Genomic DNA, 14364 nt, shown 5'->3' on the forward strand with positions numbered 1-14364 from the left:
TGGCAAGAGGAAGGAGAAAAACCAACAAAATATTTTTTCAATCTAGAAAACAGAAATTTTACCTCCAAAATTATACCCAAGTTAGAAACAGAGGATAAGGGCACATTAACTGGACAAGATGAAATTCTTGAAGAAGTACGGTCATTTTACAAAAAATTATATGATGATAATAGAAGTGTAGAAGACGTCAATTTAAATGATCTCTTAAATAGTTGTAATGTTTTGAAATTAGACAACGCTGTTTCAGAAAGTTTAGAAGGGCAAATTACTTTGGAGGAAGCAACAATTACTTTGAAGTGTATGAAAAATAATAAAAGCCCAGGTACGGATGGTTTTACTGTCGAGTTTTTTAAATGTTTTTGGAAATATCTTGGTGGGGGGGGGGTTCATTTTAAGGTCTATTAATTTGGGTTATGAAAAAGGGAGGTTATCGGTTACACAAAGGCAGGGGGTTATAGTATGTATTCCAAAGGGAGATAAGTCTAGACAATTTCTTAAGAATTGGCGACCAATTACATTGTTGAATATAGTATATAAGATTGCATCAGGAACCATAGCTAGAAGAATTAAGAAAGTTTTAGACACATTAATTAGTGAGGATCAGTCAGGTTTTATCTCAGGTCGTTATATTGGGGAGAACACAAGATTAATATATGACATTATGCAACATGTAGAGGAAAAAAATATTCCTGGAATGCTGTTAATGATAGATTTTGAGAAAGCATTTGATTCCGTTTCATGGAAATTTATTGACAAGGTTTTCAAATTCTTTAATTTTGGTCCAGATATTCGTAAATGGATAAAAGTTTTTCATACTAATGTCAGTGCTTTTGTTAATCAAGGTGGTAATGTATCTTCATCCATCAATATAAAAAAGGGCTGTCAACAAGGTGATCCAATCGCGCCATATATCTTTATTCTCTGTGTTGAAATTTTGGCCATTAAACTAAAACATAACAAAAACGTTAAGGGTATAAACATCAGTAATATTCCAATTCTTATCTCACAATATGCAGACGACACCTCTCTTATATTAGATGGCTCTGAAATATCATTAAAAGAATCTATTTTAGAATTGAATGCTTTCGCAAAATTCTCTGGTTTGAATCTAAATATTGACAAAACACATGTGATCTGGATAGGAAGTGAAAAATATAGTGAAGATACTTTGTTACCTGACTTGAAATTACAGTGGGGAAAGGTCAAATTCACGCTTCTTGGAATTAAATTCAGTGTCAATCTTCATGAAATTCCAAAATTAAACTATGATAAAAAATTAATTAAATTGAAATCTATCATTAAGATGTGGAATAGGAGATCACGGACTCCAATTGGGAAAATTCATCTTATTAAATCTTTAATGATATCACAGTTTAACCATTTATTTATGTCTTTGCCAAACCCAGACAACCAGTTCTTGAATAAGCTCAACTCCATCCTTTTTAGCTTTTTATGGAACAGTAAAACTGACAAGGTAAAGAGAGATATTGTTACCCTGAATTTTGATAACGGTGGACTTAAAATGGTAGATATAAAGTTGTTTATAGATAGTCTGAAATTAGGCTGGATTAGAAGATTACACCAGAAATCTGCTAAATGGCAAGCAATTCTTCAAACATATATTGACCTACATATGCTATCTTCCTGTGGAAGTGATTACATTCAGAAATGTTGTAATATCTGTAGAAATAATTTCTGGAGTGATGTTTTCAAAGCCCTGTTGAGGTTCAGTGAAAGGGTGGGGGTAGAATATGTTAAGAAAAATATTTGGAAAACTCCTTTATGGTATAATAAAGATTTGTTGATAGGGAAGACAAGTATATTCTACAAGACATGGTATGATAAGGGAGTGATGATAGTTAATGATTTATTCAAAGATTTTTCTACTGGCACTTTCTACACTTTTCAAGATTTTAAGCAAATATATAATGTAAATTCAAATTTCCTTGAATACCATGGTGTAGTCTCTGTGGTTAAGTCATATTTAGCTAGATCTGACTTTGTAAGAACATGTACCTCTCGAGTTTTTCCAACCATTCCAAGTAGTATTGAGTGTTTTGTAAAAAAAGGAAATGGGTCAAAAGATATATATAATCTTTTAGTAAAAAACGATACAATTTCTACTGGGAGGAAAAGATGGGAAGAAATATTAGAATTTGATGTTCTAAATTGGAGGGATATTTATAAAAATTGTTTTCGTGCAACAAAAAATACAAAACTTCAATGGTTTCAGTACAGAGTGGTTTAACACATCTTAACAACAAATTTATATATGTTTAAAATTTGACTACTGAATAACCCACACTGTACATTCTGTAACTTAGAAAAGGAGACAATTATTCATATTATGTGGGAATGTCCAGAAGTTCAAAAATTTTTAGAAAGTGTAGAAGTTTTGCTGGAGGCTCTTTTTATTCCATTTTCCTTCAATAAAATAAGTTTTCTGTTTGGTTTCATTGCTAATAAAAATCAGTTAATCAGTAGCAAACTTGACAATGAAATCTTAATTATCATTAAATCTTACATATATAAGGCAAGATGTCAACACAAAGCCTTAAGTGTATATAGTCTTATTTATTCAGTCAGGGAATTTTATACCTTTCAGAAATATATTGCCAATAGTAAAGGTGAACAGGCACAGTTAAGTTTTAATGAGGAATGGAGAAAATTATTGGAATTGGCCAACTCTTAACTTTAAATACATTTACTGTCATGTAGTATGTTTTACCGTATTTTAGTATTCTCTGTCTTTACAGTATAGCAGGCCCCTTGCTTACCCTTATAGTATTTATTTATTTATTTATTTACCAGGTATTTTTCTTTACACTCGAGTCCCTATTGTTTCGCTGATTATTGCAATTTTTACTAACCCAGATCACCTCTCTCTCTCCCCCCCCCTCCCTCTCTCTCTCTCTCTCTTTCTCTCTTTTTCTCTCCTCTTTATCTTTATGTGTAGTATTGATGTATGTGTAGGAGTGGGTGTGTAAAGGTAGTGTTGTGATGTTAGTAAGGGTGTTGGTGAAAATGCCAGGCGATGATGTATGGATGGATTTCAAGTTATAATGACAAATTGTGTTGATAGTTAGGTTGATGATGAGGTGCATATGTGATAATGAATGCTGAGGATGAATCTATTGACATGAAGGTGGTGACAAAGGCATATTGAATATGACAATGATGAAGAATGTATTGACATGATTACTTGATTGAGATCATGATGACTGATGATTATGATGAGGAGGTAATGTTTATAATGAGGATAATGATAATGAGGTAATGTTTATAATGAAGAAGATAATGATGATGGTAATGTTTATGATGATGATAATGATGATGACGATGATGATGATGATGATGATGTTTCTTTTTCTTCTTCTGATGATGATGATGATTACGATTATGGTGTTTGTGATGATGATGATGATTACGATGATGGTGTTTGTGATGATGATGATGATTACGATGATGGTGTTTGTGATGATGATGATGATGATGATGATGATTATGGTGGTGATGATGATGATGATGATGATACAACTTAATCGAGATTATGGTGATGTGTGAGTGAGCATATTGTATGTTGTATGTTTGATGATGTTTTGTTGATGTAATTGTTATGTACATTAAAAACTCTTGAAAAATAAAAAAATAAAAAAAAAATAGTATCTAAAATTAACCACATTTATAAAATTGACACCCAGCCTATTAAGGCTTATGAGACACTGTATAGTATGAAATATGGTACCAACATGGCTAAACTAGTACAATGTATAGCTACATGAATATCGTAAGAAAACAAACAAAGTATTAAAAGTACATTCTTCTACGATACATCTTGTGTACAGTACTTGCTACAAGGTATTGCAAATTGGGTTCATTCATTAAAAAATTGAGCTTCTGCGTACTGTTTAAATAGTTAAAACCTGGACGATACAGTTCAGCTATTGTAAGAAGATGAATTCTGATATCTTAATAAAAATCACATACAACTGAAAAATGACATTCGTCCTCAATACAATTTAAATCGCACAATGTACAAATTCTATTTTCTAATGGTATTTTAGGACGAGAATACCGACCTGTTTCAATATTAAGCTTTAAATTACCGCTACGAAGTCTCGCTAGAGCCTGTCTATATCTGAAATCCATAATACTAGAGGCATACTTTTCCGTATAATTACTAGATTTAAATAACCTATACGTTCTTAGCTTATTACCGTTATTACAACAGTCATCATATAGTTCTCTATACCAATTACGATTATCAACATTTATAAAATGATTCTTGACTGCCTTTATACATTCTTTGGCAGATATTGTAGAACATGTAAGTAGATTATATAAGTTATTGTCCCTTAGGAGTTTAATAACTCTGTTCTCCCAGCTGCGATTGACAGAAACAGACCAAATATGTATTTTCTTGGGTAATCTAACCTCATCCAAGAATTTTAAATTTATCCACAGTCTACAGACTTCAACTTTTTGGTTCACTTCACAAGAGTTCCACCCAAGGTCGCCTCGTGCGGCGATGTTAGAACCGTTTTTCCCAGTTCCGAGGAAATATCTACACGCACGGTTTTGAACTGTTTGAACGAAGCGATATTTGTTATGTCCACATATCGCACTACAATAGAAGAGTACAGGTTCCACAAGTGACTTGTAAAGTTGTCTAAAAACTGCTAGTGACATCCCTCCTGCGAATTTTGATTTCGTTATACCTGCACTTAATGCTCTATTTGCTGATTTGGCTAGTTCGCGCACAGATATCGACAAATCCAGGTGCTCTGTAAACCAGAATCCCAAGTATCGGTACCGATCAATATAATCAATATCGATATGGCCACACTTAAATTTGAAGAGAGAACGTTGAGATGAAGGATTTCTGAAATGGATCACTTTAGTTTTATCCTTGTTGATCAGTAGTCGCCACTTTCTACACCAGCGATTTAGGCACTGGAGCATCCGTTGAAGAGAGAGTTCATCCGCTGCTAGTAGCGCGATATCGTCCGCGTACATTAAAAGCGAGATCATATAGTCGCCGTATATCACACCACATTGTAGAGCCTTAATATCACTCGCCAGATCGTTCACCATATCAGATCAAAATGAGCATCTGCATGAGTGACCTCCCCTGTTTCGCCTTTTCTGTCGCTGCACTCTTTGGATACCGATGGAAATCGAGAAATACAATTAAATTATCATGGAAGACAGTCTGCGATCTCTTATTACTTTTGTATGTCGATTCCTATATGCATTAACTGTCTTTTAAATAACGAATTGATATTATCTCGCTTAAAACAATATAGTATTTTCATCATTGAAATCCAGTAGGCGTGATCCCGTCGCAAAGCAAAATCTGCCGACTTCCAACGCGGGCGGGAAAAATTGTCATATTAATAGACCAATGAGTTGACCAATCATCTATTACTTTTTATATGACGTAGAAGATTTTCTCTGTATTTCAGCCAATCAGATTTCGGGATATTGATGTTAAAAATACATCAGTATTTTTTAGCTTTTCTACATCAGGTGTTCCTCGGTGTGTCTCCCCAGAATCATACCCAAAGAAAATGTCCGGGAAGCTGTACATAAGAACTTTCAATGATTATCTCATTTTTTTTCATTGATAACAATATTAAAAACATAAAAGATTTACAAAAATCAATTATCAAATAACAAACTTCAATTAAATGAATGTCATATCTTGACTAATAAACTGATTATTAACAAAATTGAAATATGGCAAGTAACATGGGTGATGACAGAGCACAGGGTCCTGAGAATTTGTTAGTTATTTTTGGACATTAACTAGTTTTCTTGAGTAATTTTATTCTTCTGCATGTTTAGATCAATTTTCAATAAACATTTCTCCCTCTTAACTCCGTAAAAGTGTATATACAATGACTCTAAAAACCATTGTAATAGCTATAACAAATAATCGGGCCCCTGTGCATGCGTGTCCTAGTCCTATTTGCAGATACATTTGTATTAAGAAGAAATAAAAACAATGTCTGCAGAATTTTCTTTACAAGACAGTGATAATTTCAAATTTAAAAGATATAGAAGCAATTATTTAATCTGGAGATAAGCTAGTGAAAAGCATATCAAATCAACATAAAAACAAAACTAAACACCATGTTTGTATGCATTATTGACCATGGGTCTACAGACCACAAAAGCAACACATTTGATTTAATATCAAATAATGATAATGTTCATGTACTTAGAATGATATAAAGGCATGCATGCCACTCTAGCCTCACTTCTATTCCAAAATTATGTTTTCATTTCAGTGCATTTCACTGCAGTATGACTGGCACTGTGACATTTTGAGCACTTCAGTGTTTTTTCTTTTTCCCTTTTACAATAGTTAAGTTTATTCAATCTGTTCTGCTTCTCCAAAACCTGTTTTAAGGCTTCTCGTCCCTTGTGACTACTTCCTTGGAAGTATTCTTTGGTTATGCAATCACTTAACTTCTCCAGACCTTGCTGTGTGAAAGCATTAATGTTACCATACATCTGTATTAGTTCTGGAATGTGGTACCGTAGAACATGCATGTATGGTGTTATGTCACGTGCTTGGTATGCAGAAATGTACATGCTACACCAGTCCTTAATTTTCTCTTTCAATTGGTCTGCATCAGGCGTGTCCGATTTGATCATTCCATCTATATCCGAAAATCCATTCCATATTTTTTGTAGTATATTTGCTCGCTCACACTCTCCAAATATGTCGTTTGCCCTAAATGCCTGCATCAACTTCCGCTTTTCTGGTCCATTCAAGTCTCTGTGTTCCAACCGCTTTGTTTCACAGTTGACAGAAAGTTCAAATTTAATTCCAAGCTGGGATAAAATGATTTCTAAAGAAGCTATATGTTTCATTTTTTCTCTGTCAACCACGCCAGAGCTGAATGTGTTTGTAGTAACATTGTCCAAGGTCCTCAGTTCCATTAACAGCAAGTTGAAAAGCTTATCAGATATCCTTAAATACATGTGTAGTGGGTCAACAACTACTTTAAATGGAGGAATGGAAGAAAAGAGTGGTTCATTTACCACAGAAAAGTTTTGTTTACGAAGTTTTTTTCGTGAAATCTTTCCACCTTCAATGAAATGATACTGGATACGTGCGCCTTTCTTTGGATCAGTGATGGACCACTGTTTTGTCAAATCACATCTTTCATTTCAGTTACATTTGCAATAAACACATGTATGTTCAGCTGCAATGCTAGATATTCCCACAGCTATCAGCAGAAACTTTAACAATTCAGACTTAAATTTCTTAAATCTAAGACCACTCTTTTTTCTTTCTTGTTTTGCTTTTGAAATCAGTCTGTAAATTTCAGCTTTCAGTAATTTTTTGTCATGTTCACTTGGAAGAAACTTTGTGTAGTATTTGTCCTCTAAAACTGTAATTATATCCGTCATGAAACTGTCATTGACCACTCTGTGTTACACTCAATGAAATTAAAGATCACAGCTTTGTCCAGCAACATATTGGTTTTTAAAGCTTATCATTATTTAAAAGACTCTTAAGGAGTTTTTGATTCCCTGCCATTCGAACAAATGTGAACACCAGCTGTGATCCTCGGTTGAAAACTGATCTCTGAACATGGTCCAGATACACAGTAAACTCTTCCAAGTCTCGCCTTTTGCCATGCCAGAAACGTACTGTATCAGTTTTTATGAAAAATGAATCTCCTTGCTCATTCACAACTCTATAGTCAAAGCCGACACCAAACACCCTTTCTAGGTCTTGCCTCATTCTTACAGTATGAACAGTGCGAGACTTTGTTGTTTTATGTAGGGTCCCAGCAGCTTGTAAGGTTTTGAAGTGTTCATCTCTCATGTACTGGCGAATTACCACTTTTGAGTCTGTATTACTCGGACGCAGCGAGTCTTTTATTGATACTAAAAGTGAGTGAAGATGAGGATCCTGAATGTAGGATGTGGCCATCGGGCGAATGTGTTCTTTCTTTATGGACTCATCATATCTGGAACTCCAACCTGTTTGATAAAAAAATTGAAACACATTATTTATAATTATGTTGAATTTGAACTATTAAGTGTATAGAAGAAGAGATTTAAAAAGTCTAATATCCGATTATTGTAGGCTAAAAATTGATAGTATGACACAAAGTTGTAAAGGTAGACCTACTAAATCTGTCCTTATGTAAATACCAATAACAAACAAGACTAAAATTAAATTAGTCATATTTTATTTTCTCTGCACATATGGGCTTTATAAAGGCTTAGAATAATGGAAGATTTTCACTTTTTTTTCTTATCAAGGTCAAGGTCAGTTGAAGGCCAAGGTCACACATATCGCCCTCAATGGAAAGGTTTTGTCTTAAGGCACAACGTGTGTAAATATGAAGAAATTCCATGAAGTAATGAAAAAGTTATGGCCAAGATTAAAGTTTCTGGACAGACACGCACACAGACAGACCCACATGGGACAAAAACAATATCCCCCCCCACGATCAAAGATCTGGGGGCATAAAAAATAAATGTTGATATGAAATTACCAATATAGTGGACTTTTGCATAGCCAGATGAATCCTCACTGAGGATCTCTACTGGATAATATCCTGGTGTCCATGATTTGTGTATTTTCCTGGCTGCCTTTGGACATGGAGGAAATGCCAAGTCACTGGAAAATAATTTGTTTTATGCAATTAATACAAGATATCATTAACTCTGACAAATTAAATGCTGGCCAAAATCCAAGTAATTGTGTAAATAGATATATGTATTTAAGTATTATTTACTATACATGCATAGACTGTATTTTGATAAGAATTATGAGTATGATAGTTCTTGACATATACATGTTTTCTTCAGGAAGATAGGGGTAGGGGTGGGGGAGTATGGAGTGTCCCCATCTTGTTTTGGAAATTTTTTCTGCTTCTGTATACAAGACATTAGCTATGTCCCCTATACATGTAAGCCAAGTGGTATTTATAAATAACTCCAGACTATGCTACTTACTATGGAGAAAATACTGCATATCAATTTGCCAAACACATATCAACTTAATTGCATAATGAAATCAAATTCTGCTTTCATTTAATCATATTCAAGTAACTGTTATGTATATTAAAGATAGACTATATGTACCATATACATGTACCTATCTGTATAGACTTCAGAAATTAAGCTGGATTGAATCCCATCTGTTTGATATTCTGACTATAAACTGAAAATGTTATTATATTAACAGAAACAAGTTACCTTAAAATACTTTATTTTTGATGTTTTTATCGTACCCCATTGATACAGTCAACGCCTATTGTGCCCATGGAATATTCACTGTAGCATTTGTGTTTGTTATTAAAATAAAAATAATGTAAGATACAAAAAATATGTTCCAAATGTTGTGTAGACCTATAGTATTAATCTACATTGCAATGGTGTTGAGGTAATGTAAATCTAAAGCATTATGAAAGGATGCTCATTTGGGCCAACTGGGGTATAATATCTCCCCTTACACCGGAGGGAAAACGCATAGCTTGGTTGTAGATGTCATTGCCGAAATAACAGCAAATCTCTTCTTGAAATATCACTGGCATATCGTAGTACATTCTTTAATATGTCTTAAAAACTTACTCACGCATATGAATCCATTACTTCGCCCTTCTTTTGGTTTTTTATGACTGCTTGTCTCTTCGCTTCCATCTTCTTCAAGCTACGCTACGAGTTCCAAAAGGGGGAGATAACTCTGCATAACACTCCATTATGATCTGATATGGTAGATTGAGAAAAGAGCAGGAGAAATATTACACCCCTGTTTTACGCCCTGCGTGACGTTCAACCAATCTGTGACGTAATGATTTAAACGTATTGCACATCTGACGTCACTATATAACGATTTGACGGCGTTCATGAAAGCTCCCTCGATGCCGATTGCATATAATTTGTACCATAAACAATCCCGATTTACAGTGTCGAACGCCTTGCGTATATCCACAAAGCATACAAAAGTACAAAGTTGTTTCAATTTCCTGTTGTTGACTGTGTTGTAAAGCGAGTAGATGTGATCAAGACAGTTTCTTTTTTGCCTAAAACCATTTTGTTCCTCTACTAGTACATCATGCATTTCTAGCCATTTGTTTAATCTCCGACCTAGTACATCTGTGTAGATTTTACAAGGAATAGATAGTAATGAGTTCCCACGATAACTAAGAGGGTCTGTAGGATCCTTGTTGTCTGATTTCGGAATAGGCTGTATTATTCCTGATGACCAGTCACGTGGTATCTCTCCATTAACGAAACAATAGGTAAAAATTTTTAGAAGAATATCAACACATGTATGAATTGCGCAGAACATCCGCTGGAATCTTGTCGAAACCGGGGGATTTTCTTAGTTTTGCTCTGAAAATTACTGACTTCACCTCCTCCCGTCTAATTGGAACGTTCAAAAGCTGCATATGAGAGGCTCACTAGAGGCTCACCACTTAAATGAATTCAATTTAATATATTAAGCAACACACACAAGTAAACACGCTCCTTCAGGGCTTTATCAAAACAAACAACTAAATAGGAAGGAAAATACACAAAGTCCACATTTAAGACCCTACGGCCAGTATAGTTCAAACATAGACGGGAACTTCCGTGTACAACGGTCATGGACTGGTTTACAGTTGGATTCGTGCCTTGTACCCTGGCTTGTAGCATATGGAACCCTGTTAGGTAGTACAATAGGGATAAACAGTTCTCGATAGTTAATGTACAGAACTGTTCATTCAACACTGGCGATAGGGTCTAAAACTGGAAAAATCCCACACAATTAAACTAAACACACAAACATGCAAACCAAATAGACCCACCTCCCATCACCCCCGCGTCCATCCCATCTCAAACCTTATATAAATAGTATTTTTACACAAATTGCGTGGGGCATAATATTTTATAGTTTATACTCAAATGTAACTAGTTAGAATTAACATGCAACTCCTACTAAACTTGTAACCTACAACATAATCCAACCATCCTACACAAAGTATCTCTCTGATTCCAAAATCCTACATATCATAGATAATTAAAGTCTATCATAACAATTTCTCCTTCAATGACGAAACCTCCTATAACCCTTGTAAATCAGCACATTCACATAAATCGCATATCTAATAATAAAAGTCGGTACAGTGAACAGGCGTATGCAGAAGGAATTGAGTGGAATCACAGAAAGCAATAGACATTGGTGAAGTGATAAAATAGCTTAAGCTATATGATTGGAAAGGTTTTCAAGACGGGATCACAAAAAATGTGCTAAGAATAAAGTTAATCATAATTTCACCTGCACCAAACTAACCACTAACTATAGTCCGACGGATGGGACTTTAAACGGTGGCCCGTGTGAGGATTGTCCACTCTCGCAACTCCTGGACATGTTCTAACTGCTTGAGTTAGGTTAAGGCAATGTTAGTCCCGGGAACCGTCTTCTACGACTAGTGATCACAGCTACAGACGGTTCCAGCCCATTGATGGGGTACAAGTCGCCCCCTAACATCGCCAGAACATTGACGTTCGTCGGTGAGATGATGCCCCAACACGGGAGGAGTCAAGGAAACGGAAAACCTGTTAACCAACCAACCAAATCGCCACTTCAGTCTTTCTCTACCCTCGCAAAAAATGCAGTTGATATTTGAAGACACTGACCGTGTATTATCTATTTATCCCGCAACAGACACTGCCATTGTCGGAATACACCTGCCACATATATTTTTGCTGTAATAGGCAGTGACGGAAACAGCTGTATTCTAGCAGGTACATATATAACGATATGTAGTATCGTATTGAAGGAGTTTCCAGTCTCTGTGCTATATGTCTCTGATTCTAGCAAGAGCGGGTAATTCGACAGAATTACTCTCTGATTTAACTTTAAAATTATGTTCCTAAATATGATTAGTTGTTGATATAAGTGATTTCATATGTTGTTATGAACTTGTTTATGAACTTGTTGATCTATGAAAATTCATAAAATCGCTGTTATATCCAATGAAGTTTGGAACTATATCTCCATGCGGAGCAATTACTTTGGCGTCCGTTATCGGACAAAGCTCAGCATAACGTCAACATGAAGTAAACACAGATTGAACAATAAAACTGTTTAAGATTTACTAGTCTGATTTTCAATCTATGTTGTTATATAAATATTATATATGGTAATTGTCTTAAAATAAGTTGTAATTTGGCTTGGGACAGAAAGACAAACGATTAAGATATGAATAGGCCGTATATTTACCGTATAGTGCCTCTCTGGTTTCTGTACTACAAATACTTGAAGTTCATTGTTTCTCTAATTTCTTAGACAATGGGTATAATCATAATGTTATGTGACAGGAATATTTATTAGTTGGCAGTCGCGTTGGAAAAATCCGAGATATCTGTTTAAAAAAAAAATAAAAGAAATCCGGTTTGTTTATCCTGGTTCCATTTTATTGTTAGTGCGAGACATTCTACTTCCTTGAAAATTGGCAATGGCGGTGAGTGTGTACACTATGGCGTGGTTTCATGCATTTGTTCTTGTTTTCACTTTGATTTGGATGAAATGTTAGTTATTAGACGTACCTATGACGAATCAGATACTGATACATACTTGATAGATGCATATGAATAATTTATGATGGATTATACGTCATGATGGGATTGGCGTGTTCTCAATCTCTAATATTGCTGCATTAACAATTATTCAAAATTCGTAGCAGAAGCATGGATGTTGTATTGTGGTATAACTTCATTAGGAGCACCGGCGTATATCTGCTATATAGTTAAAATGTGACCATAGGTTGGGTCCGCTCATATTTGTTTATGCAGTTAGAAAAAAATGGAGGGCGAATGTAAGTCAGTGAAATGAAGGTTTTTGGCATATTTGCTCAATTTCAGGCGATTTTTTGGAATTTCTTCATATTTTCAGTATCCATATATACTCACTATTTAGAATTAGATTCTAAAGTGAGTCCATCCAATAAGGCATCATGCACTCACTGTGTCGCCTGCAGTTAATCATCCTTTTTATGCAGATTTAGGTCACACAGACTTTGCACTCACATACCATTTATATGTATTATAGCGAAAAAATTGATCACATTTTTTGAAATTGTGTTTGTTTTTACATTCTTCAGGCCACAGATCTTAGTAACACATACATTACCTTTATGAAAAATATTTTATCTTTAGAGTGAATGTTGAAGTATTTACCAATAGCTTGTGACCTGACAAATTTGGAATTATAGATGTAGAAATGTCTAAATAGACATTTTCCTGTCTGGTTGAAACATTCTCGTCTCTAATGGATATCTCAATAACTATGTGGAAATCGTAAAATCTACACTCATAGAACATTATAGGATATGTGTTTCATATGTTGTAGAAATTCCATATTAACATCAAGGTGCCCACCTACCTTTCACAATGCCTGCCATATTTTCTTTAATGTTGCTGATCCTGCTCTCAGCTCAGGTTCCAAAATCCAGTCCAGGATTATAATTGAAATTTTGTTTTGTAAGAAAGAAAAATTTTAAAAATTCAAATTTTCTCTTTCTATTTGAATATATTGATCTAATATGCAATAACAAATGTGCTCAATTTGTTATGTTTGAAAATGACATGTTTACAATACAATTGATGTTGTATTTAACAAAAGAGACATATACATATATTTTGGGTATATATTTAAAGTTGTCACCAATTCATTTCAGTATTTGTTTGTAGTGTTACAACTATTTTTTGGACTAAGGCAGATTGATACAAAAGGAAAATCAGAGAAATAATGATGATATTTTTTTTATGGAACACTCTACGGACTGAACTTGTTTACCACAAACCAGAATTAGTGGTGACTCAATTTTCAACGGCAATCATACTGTTGTGCATACTACATATATGTAACATCTAGGTGAAATGAAAAAGCTTTTTTAATGATCCATGAAACAAGAACAACTAAAATATTGATTATGATTGGTTATTAGCTGGAAGTAAACATGGTTATTAGCTAGAAGTGAACATGATTGTAAATTCGGTAAGAAATATAAAAATTGTTGTCTTTTCAAGCAACCATCACTTGTCGATTAATGGCCAGGTGTGGAACTGGTTCAGATCATGCTTGTCCAAAGCCATACTTAGTGTAAGATATACACAACTCAAATACAATGTATGTTCCCATTTAAATGTTGAAAACAACAATGTATTGACCTTCAAATTCCATTTGAATCAGTTTTTCTGCCTAGATTTGAGAGAGGAACAAGTACTAGAAAATTAGCACTTGAGGAATAAGAGGTTGAAGTCAGTGCAATAACATAAAATAAATTGCCTGACCAGCAGCCTCTTATGTTCATGAGACTTGTCATATTTCTGGATGTATAT

The 14364-nt window shown here is 34.5% G+C and overlaps 1 protein-coding gene across 3 annotated transcripts in view; it reads left to right on the forward strand.

The window, feature by feature from the left end:
- The first annotated feature begins 12531 nt into the window (after nt 1–12531).
- LOC132563044 (pre-mRNA-processing factor 40 homolog B-like) overlaps nt 12532–14364 on the forward strand; it is a 37091-nt gene continuing 35258 nt past the window's right edge. For all 3 annotated transcript variants that reach the window (XM_060227807.1, XM_060227806.1, XM_060227805.1), the window contains exon 1: nt 12532–12552. The gene's annotated coding sequence lies outside the window, so the exon portion shown is untranslated. The remainder of the gene's footprint in view (nt 12553–14364) is intronic.

The sequence above is a fragment of the Ylistrum balloti genome, unplaced genomic scaffold (assembly GCF_031769215.1).
Source record: "Ylistrum balloti isolate Yb309-2 unplaced genomic scaffold, AGI_CSIRO_Ybal_v1 Utg371566, whole genome shotgun sequence".
NCBI classification, from domain to species: Eukaryota; Metazoa; Mollusca; class Bivalvia; order Pectinida; family Pectinidae; genus Ylistrum; species Ylistrum balloti.